Source organism: Spinacia oleracea, chromosome 1 (assembly GCF_020520425.1).
Source record: "Spinacia oleracea cultivar Varoflay chromosome 1, BTI_SOV_V1, whole genome shotgun sequence".
In the NCBI taxonomy this organism is placed as follows: Eukaryota; Viridiplantae; Streptophyta; class Magnoliopsida; order Caryophyllales; family Amaranthaceae; genus Spinacia; species Spinacia oleracea.
This window is the reverse complement of record NC_079487.1, coordinates 55,319,077-55,344,910: the sequence shown is the minus strand read 5'-3', so window position 1 is coordinate 55,344,910 and position 25,834 is coordinate 55,319,077. Positions and strand designations below refer to the sequence as shown.

At 39.6% G+C, this 25,834-nt stretch overlaps 1 long non-coding RNA gene across 1 annotated transcript; it reads right to left on the bottom strand.

Moving 5' to 3' along the window:
- Positions 1–20,080: 20,080 nt before the first annotated feature.
- Positions 20,081–25,373, bottom strand: LOC110777658 (uncharacterized). Its single transcript, XR_002530526.2, has 4 exons — positions 25,180–25,373; positions 24,073–24,170; positions 20,353–23,017; positions 20,081–20,263 (listed from the first exon to the last, which is right to left on the bottom strand). It is a non-coding gene; the product is annotated as an uncharacterized lncRNA (long non-coding RNA).
- Between the last annotated feature and the right edge of the window lie 461 nt (positions 25,374–25,834).

Sequence of the window (25,834 nt, the reverse complement as noted above, 5' to 3'; positions counted from 1 at the left end):
CGGAAATATATTAAACGCGAATACGAAGGGCGGCCCACGAGCCGAGTGCGCGAAGCACTCGAGGCCCATGGGCGCGCTAGGCGAGCGAGCAAATGGCCAAGGAAACATGGCAGCTCTAGGCCCATGGCCGAGCATAGATGTGCGTGTGCGCGCGGGCCTGTGCAGCGACACAGCCACATCAAGCGAGGCCCATGGCCCAGCGCGCTGTGCTTGTCGCACGCACGGCTTGCTGGCCGACCTTGCCTACGGGCTTGGTCGGTTTAGTAAGGTTATGTAAATAACCTTATAACCTAATTTCCAACTAAGGCAATCACAATTCAGATTACACACAACCCTAGGATAAAACAGAGAACCCTAATTCTCTCTGTGCCTCCATAGTGTGTTCATCCCAAAAAGCAAATCTCTTGATCAATTGTCTAAGCTACGATAATCAAGACGGATCTGATCGTGTCGGTGAACCAAGTAGAGGAACGACAAGTGGAGTTCTTTGTTCGTGTTTGTTGACGGATTTGTGGAAAACACGCTTCAAACGTAAGTATGCTTAATCTGTGCTTTATACATGTTTCCTGGCTTTGGGGATTGTTTCCGCACATGTTATTATGTTTAACTGTATTCCCCTACAGACCCGGGACGCTCGCGGATCTAGAAATGCTAAATTGTAATCCTCAATGACTTGGATGACTTCATCCACTTGAAAACCGTAAAGGTCTTCTGCAGCATCGGTCGTTCCGACCATAGTACAACTGACGTCGAGAGGAGGGGCGCGTATTTCTAGAATTACCCCGTTATGGTTAAGTTTAACCATCTGGTGCAAGGTAGAAGCCACACCTCCTAAGTCATGGAGCCAAGGGCGCCCTAAGAGGAGGTTGAAAGTGGGCTTGATGTCAATTATCTGAAACTCCGTGGTGCGTGCCACAGGCCCGGTTTGTATTGTGAGGTTGATTTTTCCCAACACAGGCCTTCGAGAGTTATCATAGGCTCGTACCCCTTGCGTGGAGGTTTAGAAGTCATCGTTTCCTAGCCCCAAGCAATGGGCGGTTCGCAATGGGCAAACATTTACCGCTGAACCGTTATCTACGAGTGCTAGGGGGATGTTTTGTCCTTTAAATCCAACCACTAGATAGAGAGCCTTATTGTGGGCGCCTCCTTCTTTAGGTAAGTCTTTGCCAGTAAAAACTATTGCTTTTTCCTCAACATCTCTGGTGACGTGACTAACCAACAAGTCAGGTGTGATGTCTGTAGGGACAGAGATGAGGTCAAGTGAGCGAATAAGTTTTTCACGATGTTCCTTTGAAGTGGACATGAGATCCCAGATGGTAATCTCGGCTTTGGTTCTTTTTAGTTGCTTCAAGAGAGGATTTTCGATGACTTCTGCGACGGTGGTGTGCCGCACGTTTTCAGGAGTCTATCTGACTGGGATGTCGTCCGCGGGAGGTGGGTGAATATTATGCTGGTATACTCTTCCGGACCGAGTGAGATTGTCAACTTCGGGCTCTTGAGGGGTGGTGCCAATGGGAGAGTGCCCGGGCCAAGTTTCAGTAAAGAGGTCCTGGCCCGATACTTGGGACAGGTAGATATCTTCAGCATCATCATCCCACACACCGCACACTTCTCTCTCGATTTGATCCATAGGGACCATGGCGAGTGGTGCACCTTGGGGCGTAATATACACTGTAGGGTCAAAGTTCATATTTTCTGGTTGATCGAGAGAGATGTGACAAGAGCCGAGTGGGCTCTTGTTGTTGTTGGGTTTGCCAACGTTGGGGAGGGGTATTATTTCATCCTCTATCATATCCTGGATCGTGTTTTTTAGATTCCAGCAGTTTTCAGTATCATGCCCATTTCCTTGATGGAACTCGCAGCGGGCGCCCTCGACCCAGTATATATTTTTGAATGGAGGGTCGGGTGTGGGGCCTATGGGCCTTAGTTTTCCTTGTTTGGTTAGTCTTTGGAAGGCTTGTACTAGAGTCGACCCGAGTGGGGCAAACTTTCGGTCTCGGGTCCACCTCCCGGGGCTCCTTCGGGTTGGGGTTTCTTCTACGGCGTAGACCTCTTGGGCTTGAGGCGTGTGGCCCCTATTGTAGGTATTACTTTTGTATGAAGGCTTGCTTTGTACTGTTTTTGTGAGGTCATCCTCGATCTTTATTCCTACATCATAAACCCTCTTGAAGGTATCAAGGCCCAGGTATCTAAGATGTTGTTTATAAGCTTGGTCTAGGTTGTCAATGAATTTTTGGACCAATTCAGTTTCGGGAGGCCTATTGATTAGTTGGGCCGCTTGGTCCCTCCATCTAGCAAAGTAGGTTGTGAAAGCTTCTTTTTGCTTTTGGAAGAGGACTTCCAGCTCGCGCATGGTGACTTGAAAATCCATGTTCGACTAGTATTGCTTGATGAAGACATTGACAAAGTCCTCCCAAGTGGGGAAGAGCTTAGGGTCCTGGTGGTAGTACCATTTGAGTGGCACAGGTTCAAAGGACAAAGGAAAGGCAGGCAGATACATGGACTTGTCCACACCTTTCAAGTTCATGGCATTCACAAAGCTCAAGAGATGATCACGGAGATTGTCCGTGGCTTTGAACTTCGGTAAGTCGGATGAACTAAACTTTTCCGGTAGTTTACCGGGAAAAGGTTCAAGATCGAGGGAGAAATACTTGCTCCCCATAGTTTGCTGCAGAACCATTTTTTCGATCTTCTTCTCGTTATCGAGGTCATGTTTGGCATGCGCAGCCGCTAAGGATTCGTTTTCCATTTTCAGTTGATTCATAAGTAGGGTCATTTGGGCCATTTGGTCCCGCAGCTCTTCCATGGACATGTTTGAGGGTGCGAATCGAGTGGGGAATCGGAGATCTTTGAAAGGGGGAGTGAGGGTGTTAAACCTTGTGTTGGTGATGTATCTTCGAGACGTACTAACCTTTGATTTTCATATCGACGCCAAGTGGCAGAACCAGCCCTATGCATAAGACAAGCTAAAGTTTAGGCCCAAAGTTAAGCATTACTTAGTCTAGACTTTTGACTCTTCCTATCGGTTTTCTATTCTCACTCTTGTTGGTATATTTTGGCTTTTCTTTTGGTCATTCTTTAGATTTTTGGAACACTTGCCCGTGTGACGTTCAATAGTTATTTTAATTAGCGTGCTCGGTTTTGGTGCCGAACATCGCCGTCATAGGAGGCCTAATGACGACATAAAGAGTCGTTTATTTTATAAGTCGTTCTTAGAATCGAGTGCTTTTTCATACGTCCTCGTAGCAAATTTGTTACGAATTTTTTATTGCTACGTATATTTTGTGCGCGGGCACCGAGGCTGCGGTGCCTGGCCAAAAGGCCAAGCAGCAACTTTAGCGCCCAGCGCAGGGCGTGAAAATATTTGGCGCCCAGCCAGGGGCGCTGAAAATGCGTCCCTGACTGGTACTCGTATTCTGTTCGCGTATTATTTTTTTGTACATGCGACTTAATTTTGCGTGCTTGCCTAATAATGCCCTTTACGCGTTGTGCAGCGTTGTGGGATCCGTCACAGGCCATCCTAGGCTTCGCTTATTTTTGTGGCGATAGCCCGGGGTTGCGGAACACGTATCTTGGTATGACTCTTTGGCCAATCGGTGTTTTATGAATGTTTAGGCAATTTTTATGGTCGTTGGTTTTCTAGCGTTATTTGTCACACACAATCACAATATAATCATGTAATTCGCTACACATAACTAACATTACAACATGAAGCAGAAATAATATGTCACGTAGTTTATGATAGGCTTCTATGGGTAATATTTGCGCCTGGCTTGGTACCGCTTCTATCGTAGATCTAACACATGCCCCGGTCGAGGTAGTGCATTCAACAGACGAATTTCGTCCCAAGAAGCCAATCACGATGTAAGCCAAGGGGGCATGCACCAATGAGAGGGACCTTAGTGGGCGAGCGATTGGGTTTGGGACGGGTGTACTACTAGCGACAAGTGCCGAGTGGACAACATTGGAAGCGTATGCACCCCCCGGTAGGCGATGGGTATCCTTAGTCCCAACTCCCGAGATGAAACATGCCAAGGGAGCCGAGATTCGTTATGCGGTTCTGTCTGTTCGCATTAATATGCTGATTTTCAGGTCGTCCCAACTTGATAAGGAAATAAACGCAGAGTAGGATCGTTTCACCCTTCGGCTATTTTGATTACCTACGAGCACGAGTATTTCATTAACGTTCCCCAGTGGAATCGCCACTGTGAGGGGGTCGAAAAAGCACTAGGCTAATGCATGACCTTGTCCCTCGTGGGCGTGACGTCGTCAGATCAAGTGTAGTTAGATTTCCTGTGAGTTTACACCCAATCGACTAGTAATATAGGAGTCGTCATTCAGTTTTTAACGACAATGAGAAAAACTGACAAAACCCGATTATCGTGACATAAAGGGAGTGCAATTATGTTCGACCACGACGGCCATAGGTTCCCTTGTGATCCCTGGTGTGGGGATCGCTCAACGTACACCCGCAGGGCAGAGATTGAGAGTTCGGGGGACTGTAACTACCGAGAGGAGTGCTCATCGATAACTCCAGAGGTAGGTTATCCTTACTAGCTCAGCATAAATAATTGAAGGGACATGCGTTAACTATTAAACTATTCTGAATTGATTTTAGCAATATGCAACACATAATACTAAATCGATCGTGATTATCTTGTTTAGATTGATTTAAGGTACCTAGCATGATAGTACAATTGTCCAAGGTGTTATCTTTATTAGGCGTGATAGATCAATCAAATTAATAGTTTAACAATTTTTTAAAGGGTGATGAAAGCGATTAAATCATGGGAAGGGACACATTACGACGCACCCTTGAGAGGTGCGTCACGGTTCTCAGAAAACTAACCACTTGGCTTTGCTATTTCTCCTTTTATCTAACGAATCTCGGGTTTCTGAGCACTGTTCCAGTATTTAGGCTTAATTCATCAGCTACAAGGGACAGGATACGTTCTGTTCGACTTTTGGGTCGATTGCGACAGAACGCGGGATCAATTTCGCAGCGTGAGGCTTAGGCTTAGGGTTGGAGTCAATACTCAGATTATGAATTGTGTGTTTTTTCCGTCGATTATGAGGCTGTATTTATAGGGAAAGAGTTGGTGGAAAGATATATCTTTAGAATCCGAACCCAAAGAGAATTCGAAGACAACACGTCCCAGGTATTTTCAGCGCCCAGGGCAAGGCGCCGAAGATTTTGGCGCCCAGACCCAGGCGTTGAAAATAGGGTCAGATTTGGACTCTTAATCGCGGAGCTTTTGAGACTTATCCGAGTTTCTTAGTGGGTATCAACTTATAACGGAATGCGTCTGGGCCCGTTACGAACTCTTGGTTCGTTAGGAATTTAATTAATACGTAACTCTTATTTTCGAATTATAACAGGAATAGAATTCCTTTGCCAATTCTATCTCTTTTAGGACTTTATGTTGGAGTGCAACACCTGTTAGGTTATGATACATATGACAAAACATAAATCATGCGGAAAAACCTTAATGCCAGGAAACATATTATTTACACATAATCATTTAGCATAATTTAGGAGCATACACTTTGTAGCGTGCCCTCCCTAGCTGCGCCCGAACCGAACAAGAACAAGTCTTTAGGACTCCAAATGTCGTCCCTCCGTAGATAGTCCACAGTACGTCCGGATCCGCCTCAAGTTAGACCAACTAGAATCGCCCTCAAGGTGCTTAGGATTTTCGGCTAGGTTAGTGCAAGAATATGGCTTAATTTTTCTTTCAAAAACTTACCCTTTGAATACTTCAATTGTGTCTATAAATTATGACCCTAGGCTCTTATTTATAGAGGTGTGGAAAGGGAATTGGAATCCTACTAGGATACGAATTAATTAAACTTAGAATCCTATAAGAACTCTAATTAATTAATTTATCCTTTTAGGAATAGGAATTTAATCATATACCAAATCCTAATAGCTTTAGGAATCGTGCATGAACACAAACACACACACGCACAGCAGCCACGAGGGCCGCCCATGCGCGTGCGTGCGAGCAGCAGCCCTCGCCACAAGGCCCACACAGCCGTCGCCTTGGCGCGCGCTGGGCCTACCTTGCAGTGGGCCTGGGCGCTGCCTTGGCTGGGCGTGTGGCGCGCGTTTGGTTTGCTGGGCGATGGCCCAGCTTCGTGTTGGGCCTTCGTCCGGCAGGCCTCGTCCGATGCTTATTCGTACGATACGCTTCCGATTAAATTCCTGGTTCCGGAATTCATTTCCGATACGAACAATATTTATTATTTCCGATTCCGGAATTAATTTCCGTTTCGAACAAATATTTAATATTTCCGTTTCCTTAATTATTTTCCGATTCCGATAATATTTCCGATTCTGACAATATTTCCGTTTCCGGCAATATTTCCGATTCCGACAATATTTTCATTTCCGATAATATTTTCCGATACGTACCATGTTTCCGTTTCCGGCAACATATACGACTTGGATAATATTTATATTTCCGATACGATCCATATTTCCGTTTCCGGCAATATCATCGTTTCCGGAGTATTCATTTCTTGCTTGTGACGATCTCAGCTCCCACTGAAACCAAGATCCGTCGATTCCGAATATCCATTGATGGAGTATTTAATTCCATTAAATACTTGATCCGTTTACGTACTATTTGTGTGACCCTACGGGTTCAGTCAAGAGTAAGCTGTGGATTAATATCATTAATTCCACTTGAACTGAAGCGGCCTCTAGCTAGGCATTCAGCTCACTTGATCTCACTGAATTATTAACTTGTTAATTAATATTGAACCGCATTTATTAGACTTAGTATTATATGCATACTTGGACCAAGGGCATTATTTCCTTCAGTCTCCCACTTGTCCTTAGGGACAAGTGTGCATTACCTAATTCCTTTGTCGCTCGATGCTTGCTCTTGAACATAAGGTAAGAGTTGTCATCCTTATTATGTCCAGAGGTGTTTCTCGGTTTCAGAGTTCAACTGATCAAATAAACAGATAATCATAGCCTATGATTCATCCGAGCACGGCCATGCATTTCACAGTTTCTAGCTCTCCGAGTGGCCTTGTACAACTTTTAAGCATCTCATCCCGATTTATGGGAGGACAATCCCAATCTTGCGATCTTGAGATTAGACTTCGTTTGATAGGTGATTACCTGAGCGTTGCCTGTATAGCCTCCTTTTACGGTGCGACGGTTGGTCAACGTCAAAGTAACCAGTTCTCAAACAAGTAATCTCAAATCACTCAGGGATTGAGGATTTAGTGTCTAATAATTTTAATGAAATTTACTTATGACAGATTTACATCTCTTACAGTAAAGTTTCATAGGTCTGTCCGATACTAGTCTTCTCAAAGTAAGTATTTATGCAAATGATTATGACATTGCCATGTCCACATAGTTCAAGAAACAGAACTACTAGTCATCTTGCATTCTAGTCGTCTAACGTTTTCTATGCGTCCAATTTTATAGAAAACTCCGACCAGGGACCATTCTCAACCTTTGACATTCAAGTTCACTTGATAGACATTTCTTAGTCACAGGACTGCTCCTGACAGTCTATCTTGAATATATCGCCAAATTCAAGGGACTCATCACTTAATAAACCACAAATTAAATGGAAAAATGAATTCTATTCATTTATTGTGAATGATTAACCAATAATGTTTTACAAAGATTTAAACTCTAAAACTTTAAAACATTAAATAAGGACATCAAAGCCATTCTCCAATATGCTTGATTCCCATAGCTGCAATGTGCGAGTTGTGCTTCGCCTGCGGCAGAGGTTTAGTCAATGGATCTGATATGTTGTCATCAGTTCCTATCTTGCTTATCTCGACTTCTTTTCTTTCAACGAACTCTCGTAGAAGGTGAAATCTACGAAGTACATGCTTGACTCTTTGGTGGTGTCTAGGCTCCTTTGCCTGTGCAATAGCTCCGTTATTATCACAATACATGGATATTGGTCCTTTAATGGAGGGGACTACACCAAGTTCACCTATGAACTTCCTTAGCCATATAGCTTCCTTTGCTGCTTCATGTGCAGCAATGTACTCCGCTTCAGTTGTAGAATCGGCAATGGTGCTTTGCTTAGCACTTTTCCAGCTTACTGCACCTCCGTTGAGGCAGAAGACAAACCCAGACTGTGATCTGAAATCATCTTTGTCGGTTTGGAAACTTGCGTCCGTATAGCCTTTAACAATTAATTCATCATCTCCACCATACACTAGGAAGTCATCTTTGTGCCTTTTCAGGTACTTCAGAATGTTCTTGGCAGCAGTCCAATGCGCCTCTCCTGGGTCTGACTGGTATCTGCTCGTAGCACTGAGTGCGTACGCAACATCCGGGCGTGTACATATCATAGAATACATTATTGAACCAATCAATGATGCATACGGAATCCGATTCATTCGTCTACGCTCATCAAGTGTTTTTGGGCACTGAGTCTTGCTTAGAGTTATTCCATGAGACATGGGTAGGTAGCCTCGCTTGGAGTCTGCCATCTTGAACCTATCAAGCACCTTATTGATATAAGTGCTTTGACTAAGTCCAATCATCTTTTTAGATCTATTTCTGTAAATCTTGATGCCCAATATGTACTGTGCTTCTCCTAGATCCTTCATCGAAAAACATTTCCCAAGCCAAATCTTGACAGAGTTCAACATAGGAATGTCATTTCCGATAAGTAATATGTCGTCGACATATAATACTAGGAAAGCAATTTTGCTCCCACTGACCTTCTTGTATACACAAGATTCGTCTGCGTTCTTGATGAAACCAAAGTCACTGACTGCTTCATCAAAACGTATATTCCAGCTCCTGGATGCCTGCTTCAATCCGTAGATTGATTTCTTTAGCTTGCATACCTTTTTAGCATTCTTTGGATCCTCAAAACCTTCAGGCTGTGTCATGAACACAGTTTCTGTTAAAACGCCGTTTAAGAAAGCGGTTTTGACATCCATCTGCCATATTTCGTAATCGTAATATGCAGCGATTGCTAACATTATCCGAATAGACTTTAGCATTGCAACTGGTGAAAAGGTTTCATCGTAATCCACACCGTGGACTTGCCTGTAACCTTTTGCAACCAATCTAGCTTTGAAAACTTCAAGTTTCCCATCCTTGTCCTTTTTCAGTTTGAAAACCCATTTGCTTCCAATGGCTTGGTAGCCATCTGGAAAATCAACCAAATCCCATACTTGGTTTTCTGACATGGAGTCTAATTCAGATTACATGGCTTCTTGCCATTGCTTGGAGCTAGGGCTCGTCATAGCTTGTTTGTAAGTCGCAGGTTCATCACTTTCAAGTAATAGAACGTCATAGCTCTCGTTCGTCAAAATATCTAAGTACCTTTCCGGTTGAGATTTATATCTCTGCGATCTACGCGGGGTTATATCTCTAGGTTGACCATGATTCTCACCAGATACTTCTAAAGATATCTGAGTTTCATCCTGAATGTCATCTTGAGCATTCTCTAGAGTTTGTTGTTCGACTCGAATTTCTTCGAGGTCTACTTTTCAACCACTTGTCATTTTGGAAATGTGATTCTTCTCCAAAAAGACACCATGTCGAGCAACAAACACCTTGTTCTCAGATGTATTGTAGAAGTAATACCCATTTGTTTCCTTTGGATATCCCACAAGGATACATTTGTCAGATTTTGGATGAAGTTTATCTGAAATTAATCGTTTGACGTATACTTCACATCCCCAAATCTTAAGAAAAGACACTTTTGGAGGCTTTCCAAACCATAACTCATATGGAGTCTTTTCGACAGCTTTAGACGGAGCTCTATTTATAGTGAGTGCAACTGTATTTAGTGCATGTCCCCAAATTCTAATGGAAGTTCGGCCTGACCCATCATTGACCTAACCATGTCTAGCAAGGTTCTGTTCCTCCGTTCTGACACACCGTTCCATTGTGGTGTTTCAGGAGGAGTCAATTCTGATAGAATTCCACATTCTTTCAGATGGTCATCAAATTCATAGCTCAGATATTCACCGCCTCAATCAGACCGCAGTGATTTAATCTTCTTGCCTAATTGATTCTCTACTTCACTCTGAAACTCTTTGAATTTATCAAAGGATTCAGACTTATGATTCATTAGGTAGACATAACCATATCTACTGAAGTCATCAGTGAAAGTGATAAAGTAGCTGAAACCACCTCTAGCATTTGTACTCATTGGTCCACATACATCTGTATGGATTAAACCCAATAGTTCAGTTGCTCTTTCTCCAATTTTAGAGAAAGGTTGCTTTGTCATTTTGCCAAGTAAACATGATTCGCACTTACCATAATCCTCTAAGTCAAATGGTTCTAGAATTCCTTCCTTTTGAAGTCTTTCCATGCGTTTCAAGTTAATATGGCCTAATCGACAATGCCACGGATAGGTGATATCTGAATCATCCTTTTTGGCCTTTTTGGTATTTATGTTATAAACTTGTTTGTCGTGATCTAATAAATAAAGTCCATTGACTAATCTAGCAGATCCATAAAACATCTCTTTAAAATAAAACGAACAACTATTGTCTTTTATTAAAAAGGAAAATCCCTTAGCATCTAAGCAAGAAACTGAAATGATGTTTTTAGTAAGGCTTGGAACATGGAAACACTCTTCCAGTTCCAAAACTAGCCCAGAGGGCAACGACAAATAATAAGTTCCTACAGCTAATGCAGCAACCCGTGCTCCATTTCCCACTCGTAGGTCGACTTCACCCTTGCTTAACTTTCTACTTCTTCTTAGTCCCTGTGAATTGGAACATAAGTGTGAGCCACAACCTGTATCTAATACCCAAGAAGTAAAATTAGCAAGTATACAGTCTATAACGAAAATACCTGAAGATGGAACGACTGTTCCGTTCTTCTGATCTTCCTTTAGCTTTGGACATTCTCTTTTGTAATGGCCTATTCCATCACAATAAAGACAGCTTGATGTGGACTTGTCCTGCTTTGATTTAGCATTGCCCTTGGACTTTCCACTTTTCTTGAACGGTCTCCCTTTAGCCTTGAGTAAATCTTTGGCTTCACAGTCGAGTATTATCTCAGCCTTTCTGACAAGGTGAACAAACTCTGCAACTGTTTCTTCTCTTGGTTCACTTAGGTATAGTTGCTTGAAGCGACCAAACCCACTGTGCAGTGAATTGAGCAAGATAGAGACTGCCATCCTTTCGCTTATTGGTGTTCCTAGCAGACTTAGGCGATCGAAATATGAAAGCATAAGATCCACATGGAACCTCAGTGGGACGCCTACCCTCTGTTAAGTGCGAAGGAGCTGAACATGTGTTTCTTGGACTTCCATCCTATAACACCTGTTGGGAGAACTAACCTTTAGACCAGACATTGATTCAATCAACTCATGGACGTTCAGGTCCATGTCCTCCGTGCTTCCACGACAGATATCCCTCAGATTCTTGATGAGCGTAAAAGGTTCATAAGCTACAAACCTTCTAGCCCATTCATCAGGGATATTGTTCAGCATGAGACTCATAACCTTTTTGAGATCCGCATCCCAGGCGGAAAATCTTTCAGGGGTCATGTCTATGGCATAGTAGCTTGGCATGGGATGTAATAGTACATACCCAAGTCCATTGAGTATGACTATTTCAACTAGTTTAGCTTCCCATTCAATAAAATTTGTTAGGTTCAGCTTGACCATAAGCTCAGAACCCATGATGATGTTTTGATTGTTGTTTGCCATAGTTAAAACTACAATTGAAAAGAATAAACAAATAAATAACCATTCACAGTTGCTCTTAATAAACTTAAATTCTAGCATACATGCATAATTCAATGTTCATTAAGCATTTTATTCAAATTATGTGTTCCGACAGGTGTGAATAAAATGATTCCAAGATCCTAAAATCCATTGAAGAATTAAGCACATTATGTATTTAGACTCAATTCTAAAATCTTTTAGGTAAGCAAAAGCCATTTGCTAATAGTCTAGAAAATATTCTTGGTTGATAGGCACGTCTAAGAACTTATTAGGTAAACCTATCGATTTTGCCACGACATAAAAGGACTCCTTACTTATATCGTTGAGTTTCACCAAAACTAACATGTACTCACAATTATTTGTGTACCTTACCCCTTTAGTATCAACAAGTAACACCTCGCTATGGCGGAAAACTATTACTAAGATCGATGTAAAGGATATCCAAGTAAGTGTTATTTTGGCATGGCACCTTTTAACTCAATTTTTACGTTTGGAACTTAAGCCTCTTACTATGTTGGTTAGATTTTAAGTGAACTAAAATCCTTAATCATGCAACATAATCAAGCTTTGATCTCATGCATATTTAAGACATATTTAAAGCAATAAATAACTTAAAGCATGCATAAGATAAATGTGATCTAGTATGGCCCGACTTCATCTTGAAGCTTCAACTTCAAAGTTCGTCTTGAAAATCTCCGTGGGAGGCGCCATTTTCTTCAAATAGGATAAGCTATAATTAAACTAATTACAACTATTTGATGGTACGGAGACCATATTTGAATTGAAAAACAATTTTGGTACTTTAGACCAATTACATTCAAATTAATGGTACGCAGACCATATTTTCTATCCTATTTGGGCCATACTAGTCACTTCATAACCTGCAAAACAATACATATACAATATATACCATTCACCCATTCATTATCATGAATGGCCCACATAGCTGGTTAGTAAACACATTATGCATCACATAAATATTTGCAGCAATTAATCAAGGGCACCAATAATCTACCAATTATTCAGTCCTTATTAATTCTAATCAAGTTGTTTAACCTTAAGGGATTTGTAGACCTAATCAAGAGTTTATGACTAAAAAATGCTCCCACTAAAACCAATAAATTCATATGCTTTACTAATTTTAAACATAAAAATGTATTTCTAGTCTAACCGGAAACATACAAATTTAATTAAAATTTAAAGCTCATATAAATTTATAATTGAATCCGCTTATTTAATTTATTTTCAGTCGAATTTAAATTAATTCAAGATTTTTAATTTTAGTAAAATAATTAAAATAAATAAAATTTATTATAATTATAATATTCAAAATTAAAATTCAAGAAAACAATTTAAATTATTAATTTTAAAATTAATTAAAATTAAATGAACTGAAAATTTCAAATTAAAATTTTAAAACGATTTAATCGTAACACAAGGTACGCACATCACCACGCAACGCATAGCCATAGGCCACACGCACGCAGCCATCGCTGGCCACGTGCACGCAGCCTCTGTGCTGCGTCGCATCGGCTGTTGCTCACCATCGCAAGGCAACAATCGAAGCATGCTAGCCACTGCTCGCTGCGCGCGCCAGCGCTCGTCGCACGCGAGCCAGCGCTCGCTGCGCGCGAGGCTTCGATGCAGGCGTAGCGCTCGTCGCACGCGAGCTAGCGCTCGCTGCGCGCGAGGCTTCGATCGCTGCACGAGGCAGTGCGCGTTGCACGCGACTGCTCGCTGCCTTGCTCCTCGCCCTCGCCCATTCGCCCATCGCACATAGCACACGACACAAGGCAGGGCTACCGCCTTGTGCTCGTGCACCATTGCCTTGCTCGCTGCATTCGTACCGCATGGGCGACGAGCTCCCTTGCTCGTCGTCGCATGCCCGCACTATACAACACCCCTTAAGGGTAACACGTAGCATCCATTGTTTTGTGCGTGCAAGTTTTATGAGCGAATTGCATAAAAATTAAAACTTTTGTTTTCAAAATTAATGACAAATTAATAAATTATATTAATTTCATAATTTTAGGGCGAAAAATCGAAAATTTATTAATTAATTAATTTTCGATTAACATCGATTCAAGTCTAGGTCATAAAAATTTAAAATTTAACACAAATTAACAATTTTTATGGTGGTTTTTAATCATAGGTATCTAATTAAATTATTAATTAATTATGAAAATCAAATCAATTCTAAATTATTCGAATTTTCAACAAATTAATTAGAATTATAAATTAGATTGCATAATTAACAAGGCTAGGCATTCAAACTTGTTAAACATATACAGTAGGTCAATCAAAAATTCAAGATTTATCAACAATAATCGCAAATATTTAATTTAACATCTTAAATTTACAAACTTTTGCGTTCGAAAAACTAAAACCTCCGAAAAGTCATAGTTAGGCTTCGAATTTGGGAATTCTGGGTTTCGGTAAAAAATACTACTTTTGTCAAAATTTTAAAATGCCTTTTACATGCGGAATTTACACAAAAATCACTTGATTTGGTTGAGTAACGAACATTCTTCCCAAAAACTGCGTACATATAATTAAATAAACGCAATTTGCAATTAATTAACAATTACGAAAATTAATCACCCCTTTTAATTCCTTGCAAATTTGTATAATTTAACCATGTTCATGCAATTTAGATTATGAAAATAATAAGAGGCTCGTGATACCACTGTTAGGTTATGATACATATGACAAAACATAAATCATGCGGAAAAACCTTAATGCCAGGAAACATATTATTTACACATAATCATTTAGCATAATTTAGGAGCATACACTTTGTAGCGTGCCCTCCCTAGCTGCGCCCGAACCGAACAAGAACAAGTCTTTAGGACTCCAAATGTCGTCCCTCCGTAGATAGTCCACAGTACGTCCGGATCCGCCTCAAGTTAGACCAACTAGAATCGCCCTCAAGGTGCTTAGGATTTTCGGCTAGGTTAGTGCAAGAATATGGTTGAATTTTTCTTTCAAAAACTTACCCTTTGAATACTTCAATTGTGTCTATAAATTATGACCCTAGGCTCTTATTTATAGAGGTGTGGAAAGGGAATTGGAATCCTACTAGGATACGAATTAATTAAACTTAGAATCCTATAAGAACTCTAATTAATTAATTTATCCTTTTAGGAATAGGAATTTAATCATATACCAAATCCTAATAGCTTTGGGAATCGTTCATGAACACAAACACACACACGCACGGCAGCCACGAGGGCCGCCCATGCGCGTGCGTGCGAGCAGCAGCCCACGCCACAAGGCCCACACAGCCGTGGCCTTGGCGCGCGCTGGGCCTGCCTTGCGGTGGGCCAGGGCGCTGCCTTGGCTGGGCGTGTGGCGCGCGTTTGGTTTGCTGGGCGATGGCCCGGCTTCGTGCTGGGCCTTCGTCCGGCAGGCCTCGTCCGATGCTTATTCGTACGATACGCTTCCGACTAAATTCCTGGTTCCGGAATTCATTTTCGATACGAATAATATTTAATATTTCCGATTCCGGAATTAATTTCCGTTTCGAACAAATATTTAATATTTCCGTTTCAGGAATTATTTTCCGATTCCGATAATATTTCCGATTCTGACAATATTTCCGTTTCCGACAATATTTCCGATTCCGGCAATATTTCCATTTCCGATAATATTTTCCGATACGTACCATGTTTCCGTTTCCGGCATCATCTGCGACTTGGATAAGATTTATATTTCCGATACGATCCATATTTCCGTTTCCGGCAATATCATCGTTTCCGGAGTATTCATTTCTTGCTTGTGACGATCTCAGCTCCCACTGAAACCAAGATCCGTCGATTCCGAATATCCATAGATGGAGTATTTAATGCCATTAAATACTTGATCCGTTTACGTACTATTTGTGTGACCCTACGGGTTCAGTCAAGAGTAAGCTGTGGATTAATATCATTAATTCCACTTGAACTGAAGCGGCCTCTAGCTAGGCATTCAGTTCACTTGATCTCACTGAATTATTAACTTGTTAATTAATACTGAACCGCATTTATTAGACTTAATATTATATGCATACTTGGACCAAGGGCATTATTTACTTCAACACCTAATTCTGACAGATTTCTATCTTTTATGTCTTGCCACTTTTAACAACTACTTCTTACGACAATTACCATTTTTAGCAGGTTTCTATAAATAGCAGTTTTGGCTGAAATGAAAAAGGGTGATCGAGATCCGTTATTTTATAGGAGATGCGTTGCCAAGTGGAGATTTATGTTCTCATCATCGAACATTCCCTTTCGGGAATGGGGACAAAAGTAGGTGTCTACAAAACCATATTTCCGTTTCCGGCAATATCTTCATTTCCGGAATGTTCTTTACTTTGCGTTTTGACGATTTCAGCTCCCACTGGAACCGAGATCCGTCATTTCCGAATGATCATAAATGGAGTACTTAATGAAAAACATATTCACTTAAATACTTGATCCATTCACGTACTATTTGTGTGACCCTACGGGTTTAGCCAAGAGTAAGTTTTGGATTAATATTATTAATTCCAAGTACTTGAACTGAAGCGGCCTCTAGGTAGGCATTCAGTTCACTTGATCTCACTGAATTATTAACTTGTTAATTAATACTGAACCGCATTAATTAGACTTAGCATTAAATGAATACTTGGACCGAGGGCATTATTTCCTTCAGTCTCCCACTTGTCCTTAGGGACAAGTGTGCATTTCCTAATTCCTTTGTCGCTTGATGTCGGCTCATGAACATAAGGTAAGAGTAGTCATCCTTATCATGTCTAGAGGTATTTCTCGGTTTCAGAGTTCAACTGATCAAATAAACAGATAATCATAGCCTATGATTCATCTGAGCACGTCCATGCATTTTTCAGTTTCTAGCTCTCCGAGTGGCCTTGTAAAACTTTCAGCATCTAATCCCGATTTATGGGAGGACAATCCCAATCTTGTGATCTTGAGGTTATACTTTGTTTGATAGGTGATTACCTGAGCGTTGCCGTTATAGTCTCCTTTTACGGTGCGATGCTTGACAACGTCAAAGTAACCATTTCTCAAACAAGTAATCTCAAATCACTCAGGTATTGAGGATTAGTGTCTAATAATGTAATGAAATTTACTTATGACAGATTTTCATCTCTTACAGTAAAGTTTCATAGGTCTGTCCGATACTTATCTTCTCAAGTAAGTATCTATGCAAATGATTGCGACATTGCCATGTCCACATAGTTCAAGAAACAGAACTACTAGTCATCTTGCACTCTAGTCTTCTAGTGTTTTCTATGCGACCACCTTTATAGAAAACTTCCGACCAGGGAAAATTTTCAACTTTTTACATTCAAGTTCACTTGATAGACAATTCTTAGTCACAGGACTGGTCCTGACAGTCTATCTTGAATATATTGTCAAATTGAAAGGACTCATCATTTAATAAACCACAAAATTAAATGGAAAAATAAATTTCTATTCATTTATGTGAATGGTTAACTAAGACGTTTTACAAAGTAATAAACTCTAAAACTTTAAAACATTTATTAACGACATCAAAGCCATTCTCAAACATGTTTGATTCCCATAGTTGTAGTGTGCGAGTTGTGCTTCGCTTACGGTAGAGGTTTAGTCAATGGATCTGAGATGTTGTCGTCAGTTCCAATCTTGGTTATCTCGACTTCTTTTCTATCAACGAACTCTCGTAGAAGGTGAAATCTACGAAATACATGCTTGACTCTCTGGTGGTGTCTAGGCTCCTTACCTTGTGCAATAGCTCCGTTATTGTCACGATATAGAGATATTGGTCCTTTAATGGAGGGGACTACACCAAGTTCACTTATGAACTTCCTTAGACAAATAGCTTCCTTTGCTGCTTCATGTGCAACAATGTACTCTGCTTCAGTTGTAGAATCTGCAATGGTGCTCTGTTTAGCACTTTTCTAGCTTACTGCACCTCCGTTGAGGCAGAAGACAAATCCAGAATGTGATCTGAAATCATCTTTGTCGGTTTGGAAATTCGCGTCCGTATAGCCTTTAACAATTAATTCATCATCTCTACCATATACCAAGAAATCATCTTTGTTCCTTTTCAGGTACTTCAGAATATTCTTGGCAGCAGTCCAATGTGCCTCTCCTGGGTCTGACTGGTATCTGCTCGTAGCACTGAGTGCGTACGCAACATCCGAGCCTGTACATATCATAGCATACATTATTGAACCAATCAATGATGTATATGGAATCCCACTCATTCGACTACGCTCATCCAGTGTTTTTGGGCACTGAGTCTTTCTTAGAGTCATTCCATGAGACATGGGTAGGTATCCTCGCTTGGAGTCATCCATATTGAACCTTTCAAGAACCTTATTGATATAAGTGCTTTGACTAAGTCCAATCATCCTTTTAGATCTATCTCTGTAGATCTTGATGCCCAGTATGTACTGTGCTTCTCCTAGATCCTTCATCGAAAAACATTTCCCAAGCCAAATCATGACAGAGTTCAACATAGAAATGTCATTTCGGATAAGTAATATGTCATTGACATACAATACTAGGAAAGAAATTTTTCTCCCACTGAGTTTCTTGTATACACAAGATTCGTCTGCGTTCTTGATGATGCCAAAGTCACTGACTACTTCATCAAAACGTATATTCCAGCTCCTTGATGCTTACTTCAATCCATAAATGGATTTCTTAAGCTTGCATACCTTTTTAGCATTCTCTGGATCCTCAAAACCCCCAGGTTGTGTCATAAACACAATTTCTGTTAAAACGCCATTTAAGAAAGTGGTTTTGACATCCATCTGCCATATTGCGTAACCGTAATATGTAGCGATTGTTAACATTATCTTAATAGACTTTAGCATTGCAACTGGTGAAAAGGTTTCATCATAATCCACACTGTGGACTTGTCTGTATCTTTTTGCAACCAATCTAGCTTTGAAAACTTCTAGTTTACCATCCTTGTCCTTTTTCAGTTTGAAAACCCATTTTCTTTCTATGGCTTGGTAGCCATCTGGAAAATCGACCAAATCCCAAACTTGGTTTTCAGACATGGAGTCTAATTCAGATTGCATGGCTTCTTGCTACTGCTTGGAGCTAGGGCTCGTCAAAGCTTGTTTGTAAGTCGTAGGTTCATCGTTTTCCAGCAATAGAATTTCTTGGCTCTCATTCGTCAAAATACCTATTTATCTTTCTGGTTGAGACCTATATCTCTGCGATCTACGCGGGGTTACATTTCTAGTTGGTTCTTGATTCTCACCAGATACTTCTAAAGATCTCTGAGTTTCAACATGATTGTCATCTTGAGCATTCTCTACAGTTTGTTATTCGACTCGAATTTCTTCGAGGTCTACTTTTCTCCCACTTGTCATTTTGGAAATGTGATCTCTTTCAAAAAAGATACCATCTCGAGCAACAAACACCTTGTTCTCAAATGTATTGTAGAAATAATACCCCTTTGTTTACTTTGGGTAGCCCACAAGGATACATTTGTCAGATTTCGGTTGAAGTTTGTCTGAAATTAATCGTTTGACGTATACTTCACAACCCCAAATCTTAAGAAAAGACACTTTTGGAAGCTTTCCAAACCATAACTCATAGGGAGTATTTTCGACAGCTTTAGACGGAGCTCTATTTAGTGTGAGTGCAACTGTGTTTAGTGCATGTCCCCAAAATTCTATTGGAAGTTCGGCTTGACCCATCATTGATCGAACCATGTCTACAAAGGTCCCGTTTCTCCATTCTGACACACCATTCCATTGAGGTGTTGCGGGAGGAGTCAATTCTGACAAGATTCCACAATCCTTCAGATGGTCATCAAATTCATAGCTCAGATATTCACCGCCTCTATCAGACCGCAGTGCCTTAATCTTCTTGCCTAGTTGATTCTCTAATTCACTCTGAAATTCCTTGAATTTGTGAAAGGACTCAGACTTATGCTTCATTAGGTAGACATAACCATATCTACTGAAGTCATCAGTGAAAGTGATAAAGTAGCTGAAACCACCTCTAGTATTTGAACTCATTGGTCCACATACATCTGTATGGATTAAACCCAATAGATCGGTTGCTCTTTCTCCAACTTTAGAGAAAGGTTTCTTTGTAATTTTTCCAAGTAAGCATGATTCGCATTTACCATAATCATCTAAGTTAAATGGTTCTAGAATTCCTTCCTTTTGAAGATTTTCTATGCGTTTCATGTTAATATGGCCTAATCGACAATGCCACAGATAGGTGAGATTTTTGAATCATTCTTTTTGGTCTTTTTGGTATTTATGTTATAAACTTGTTTGTCATGATCTAATATATAAAGTCCATTGACTAATTTAGAAGATCCATCAAACATCACTGTAAAATAAAACGAGTAACTATTGTCTTTTATTAAAAGCTAAATCCCTTAGCATTTAAGCAAGAAACAGAAATGATGATTTTTGTAAGACTTGGAACATGGAAACACTCTTCCAGTTCCAAAACTAGCCCAGAGGGGAACGACAAATAATAAGTTCCTACAGCTAATGCAGCAATCCTTGCTCCATTTCCTACTCGTAGGTCGACTTCACCCTTGCTTAACCTTCTACTTCATCTTAGTCCCTATGAATTGGAACATAAGTGTGAGCCACAACCAGTATCTAATACACAAAAAGTTGAATTTGCAAGTGAACAGTCTATAAGGAAAATACCTTAAGATGGAACGCTAGTTCCGTTCTTATGATCTTCCTTTAGCTTCAACAAATCTCTCTTTCAATGCCCCTTCTTTTTACAGTAGAATTAACATTCAGACTCGGAAGTGGGTTGGCTCACCTTCTTCTTTTCAGACTTGGCGCCGCCAGCTTGCTTAGTTGGGCTGGCTTTCTTGCCACCTTTCTTAGCATTCCTCTTCTTGCCAGATTTCTTGAACTTGCCCCCACGCACCATAAGAACATCTTGCTTATAACTTTTGACCATTTTTTTCAGCGATCTTCAACATACCGTGAAACTCAGTGAGCGTTTTGTCCAGACTATTCATGTTGTAGTTCAGTTTGAACTGATCGTACCCGCTATTAAGAGAGTGGAGGATGGTGTCTACAACCATTTCTTGAGAGAACTGCTGATCCAGCCGACTCATATTCTCAATTAATCCAATCATCTTGAGAACATGTGGACTTACGGGCTCGCCCTTCTTAAGCTTGGTGTCAAGAATTTGGCTATGAGTCTCGAATCTTTCAACTCGAGCCAGATCTTGGAATATGTTCTTCAACTCACTGATGATCGTGAAAGAATCTTAGTTGATGAACGTTTTCTGTAGATCTGAACTCATGGTTGCAAGCATTAGACATTTTACATCCTTGTTGGCATCAATCCAACGATTGAGGGCTGCCTGAGTGACCACGTCGCCCGCGGCTTCGGGCATCGCCTCTTCCAGGACATACTCCTTTTCTTCCTGCAATAGAACTATTTGCAAGTTCCTTTGCCAGTCAAGGAAGTTTTTCCTGCTCAACTTCTCCTTTTCGAAAATTAATCGGATGTTGAATGAATTGTTGTTTGCCATAATTAAAACTACAATTGAAAAGAATAAACAAATAAATAACCATTTATATTTTCTCTTATTAAACTTAAATTCTAGCATACATGCATAATTCAATATTTATTAAGCATTTTATTCGAGTTTTTGTGTTCCGTCAGGTGTGAATAAAATGATTCCAAGATCCTTAAATCGTTGAAGAATTAAGCACATTATGTATTTTGACTCAATTCTAAAATATTTTAGGTAAGCAAATCCTTTCACTACTACAAAAACACCTTTGCGAGTCGCCACTAAATTGCTTTTAGTGTCGCCTATGGGGCGACTCTGAAGCTAGGGACTCTAAAAGTATTTGGCGTTTTAGAGTCGCCCCTTTGAGGCGACACGAACACTACTATACAAGTCGCCTCTTAAGGAAGAGGCGACACTACAGATATATTTTTCAAAAAAATAAAAAATTAATTAATCATTCCAAGTCGCCTATTATGCAAAGAGGCGGCACAAAAGTTACTTTTTAATTATTTTAAAAGAATTAATTAACCTTTAAAGTCGCCTCTAATCTCTACAGGCGACACGAAAAATATTTTCCGGAATTGTTTTTATATATTTTTTTTAATTATACAGTCACCTCTATAGTTTATAGGCGACACGAAAAAATATTTTTTGGACATTTTTATTAATAATCGAGTCGCCTAACATACTAAGAGGCGACACGAAAAATATTTTGTAAAATTAATTTTTAAAACTAATTACCTTTAGAGTCGCCTCTTATGTTTTTAGTCGACACGGAAAATATTTTCCGAATTATTTTTTAAAATCTTTTTACCCATTTTGAGTCGGCTATTATACCAAAGGGCGACGCGGAAAGTATTCTTTTATTTTTTTAAAAAAATAATTAATTAGCCATTACTGCATGTAATTATAGAAGGCGACACCTAAAGTGTGTTATATATTTATTTATTTTTGTAACATAGAAAAAATATATTACAAAATGAAGTAATACACCTAATATCCAAAAAAAAAGAAAAGAAACAAACACCTCAGTTAAGGGAGCACAACCTGCATCCCAAACCGACTAACACAACCAGCAAAAAAACAAAACAAAGAAGCTACAGCACCAGGAGCAAAAAAAAAAAAAACAAAACAAAGAAGCTAGAATCATGGTGTAAAAACTAGCCCGAGTTAACTCCCATCGCCCGAGTTAACAAGGTTTTGGAGGCTGGCGATACGAGATATCCCGAGTTGTAAAGGTGTTTTTAAAAACGGCGAGATCTCGGCCGGTTCAACCGATCCGAACGAATTTTGTCCGCATTAAACGTTGTAAACCTCACATCTACTCGGTTTTCAGCCGAATTCCCCATGTTTTCGACAAAAAGAAAGGGGAAGAAGAAAGAAATGGAGAAACTCTATTGAAATAGAGTAGAGAACTCCATTTTCAAATCTAAAACAAGAGAGGAGAGAGAAGGTAGACAAAGGAATTCATTTTAATTATGTCACGTGTACGGTTTAGGGGAGGGGGACTAGGGTAGGTAGTAAATGGGGCTGACATGGGGTTTCTTTTTAAATTTCAAATTACTACGCGACAACCGCGACATGGTCCGCGACTAACGCATTATTTCCGTTACCGAGACTCCGCGATCGATCCCGCGACCGTGACCGGTACCGCATTTTTTATCTATGGCTAGAATACAAGCAGCACCAGCAGGGCAACAGAATGCGTCAACACTATACGAAGCAGCTGCAAAACCCCAGCAGCAGCAGAGCATAGAAAATCAATGCAGCAGAAACAATAGTGCAACAGAAGTATCAACTAAACCAGAAGCAGGCACACCAGTGTAACACACCTGCAAGGACAACAACAAGCACCTGTAACAACAAAGAGCCGAAAAAACATCCTTCACCAATCAAACAATAGCAGCATCAGCTAAACAAACAACCAAGTCATGGCAACACATAAATTAAATAGAGAGTTGCAAAATCAAAGCAACACTAGCTACTTTCACAAGGGACATATTAAATTCAATGACAAGCCTGAATAAAATGAGTACATATTGATTCCCCAAGGTAATACCCCCCTCTCTCTCTTAGATCGGTGTTGTGATCTTAGTTAATCTTTTACACTAGCAATCAGCTACTGCACCTTTCTTTCTTCGTTTTTTTGGTCTCTTTTTTTCTTTGTGGATTTTCTATCTTGCTAAGGTTAATTTGTTTGTAGGGAATAAGCTTGAGTGAACTATGGGTTTAACACGAATCTGAAATGACCCTGATGTTTAGGATCATCTGATAACATAATACCATTTAAACAAGAAAAACTCTTCCCTGGTCTTCTTCCGGAGTTCCTCCCCCTCTTTCTTCTCTCACTCTCTCCATATATTTTAATCTCTTTATTTTGTGTTGTCCCAATGTCTTATCACAAGAATCCACAATTTCACTAAATGCTTAAGAGCAAAGTTAAATGGACTCTGAAGTGGCAGTACATGACTTAGATTTGATTTTTGGTTGTCTTATGACTAGAAACACAAGCGAGGACAAATGAGACTGATGTGTGAGGGAAATGGAGAAGATGAAGGTATAGATATGAGAGTGAAATTAGCCGGCGATCAATCATCATTGTACTCAGATACTAATATTTCTAAAAGAAAGACCCAAGGAGAACACATCCTATTGCAGGCTTGCGGGCAATATTAATTTATATATTACAACTAGAAGACTAGATGACCCTTTTAAGATAGAGAGTGAAAGTAACCAGCCACAACCTACAGGTATTGCATACTTAATGTTCTTTGCAAAAGTAATCGCAGAACAATGTCCTGAGTAAAACCAACAAGAAAGTTGCAACTTGTAAGCCCTATATTAATGAAAGGTTTTGATCTTCTGTAGTATAAGGTATATTTTTTACCTGTTCTTCAAATATTCTTGTCTCTTTGGAGTTTGTTAACTGATATTCCACTTCTGACTGTATCTCTCAATTATAACTTCTTGATTCAGAAGGCTTACCTGCCAAACAATCAACCAAAAAAATGTTATCTACCAATAATAGAAACATAAAAAAGGAATCAAGGATCATAAGCTGTAAGACATACATCTAAAATAAATCCTAGAGGTCCATCAGATGGACAAAGCCACATTTTGCAATGCATTTGTTGCCACTTTCATAAGAACATTAGTTATCATAATCAATCATAAGCTTCCATGCATCATTTATAAGACAGTTGGAGACATTGATTATCAGTCATTAATAGTTATGTCGTGTATGAGAACAAAGCACATGTTATGAGACAACTCAAGCAATAAGGCATGAAATAAAAACTTTTACCACAAAAAATTGGGTAACAACCCTCAATATCAGACATTCTGTTCTATGTTCATGGCAATCTCATATTCTATGTTCATGGCCTTTCTCTTGATAGCCTGCATACGATTGGGCACAATAGCCACAAATAACAATGCACACATTTGGAGTACAAGCTAAAATAAAAATTGAAAGTGGAAATTCAGGTCCACAACAATGCTTTTCACCCTCATTGTTCCCCTTTTGGGTACTCTAGCATCTTAATGCTATATTTGCTATCCATCTCAGTAATGTCAGTATTTTCTATAGCTTTGTATTTTCTGTGGCAATATTCCAAAGTAGATTTAATTTGAAATTAAAAGAAATTAAGTAGGAGTGAAAAATTAATGGACCTAACAGTCTAACACTACGAACAGATAATCGAGGGAAAATTATGAAACCCAAACTTACAATTTCTTAAATTTGAAGAATCGGAATTTATGACAAAATTCATACAACAGGGATTGATAGACAATTGAAAATAAATTAACTAACCCAAATTTATCAACAGAGATGAATAGACAATTGAAAATTTCGACAGATAAATTGAATACATAACTAACCCAATTTATCATCCAAATTTTCAGCTCAAATCAAAAAAAATACATGAAATCCCAGAAGAAAGGGGTGATTTCAAGGTGAATAGAAAAGAACAAGATGAAGAAACCTTCATACCTGTACAGTTTACTCCTTGAATTAAGACGACAGTGAGCGAATCAGAGGTGGAGAGATCTACAGAGAGGGGATGAATACAAGTCGCATATAAGAAAACGAAAACTACAAAATCACTTTGTGGTTTTAGGTTTGGCCAAAAAAAGGCCAGTTATTTTTTAAAATAAACGTTGTAGCCGAACAACTTTGTTTCCACATTTTTTATTAAATAATCGAAAAACGCGAAACAACATCCGTTATCGAACAACCCCTTAGTTAGTTTTTCGGGTCTTAGTCCCATAATTTTACTTTTTAATTATTTTTTCAGATGTAATGTATGCTAGTAATTGTAATATAGTGTCGCTTATTATTTCGTAAAATAATTCAAGGCGACACTAAAACTATTTCCTATGATTTTTAAGAAAAACAAATGAGGGATAGGTGTCGTCTGTTTTAATGTGCGACACCAATGCTTTTAGAGTCATGTTTTATATCACAGGCGACACTAAAAGAATTTCATTTGATTTTTTTTTTTAGAAAGGCGTCGCCTGTTATCAATGTGCGACACCAAAACTTTTAGAGTCTCATTTTTTAACACAAGCGACACTGAAAGTATTTATTTGATTTAAAAAAAATATTGAAAAAAATTATATATAGAAGAAATAGGTGCCGCCTGTTA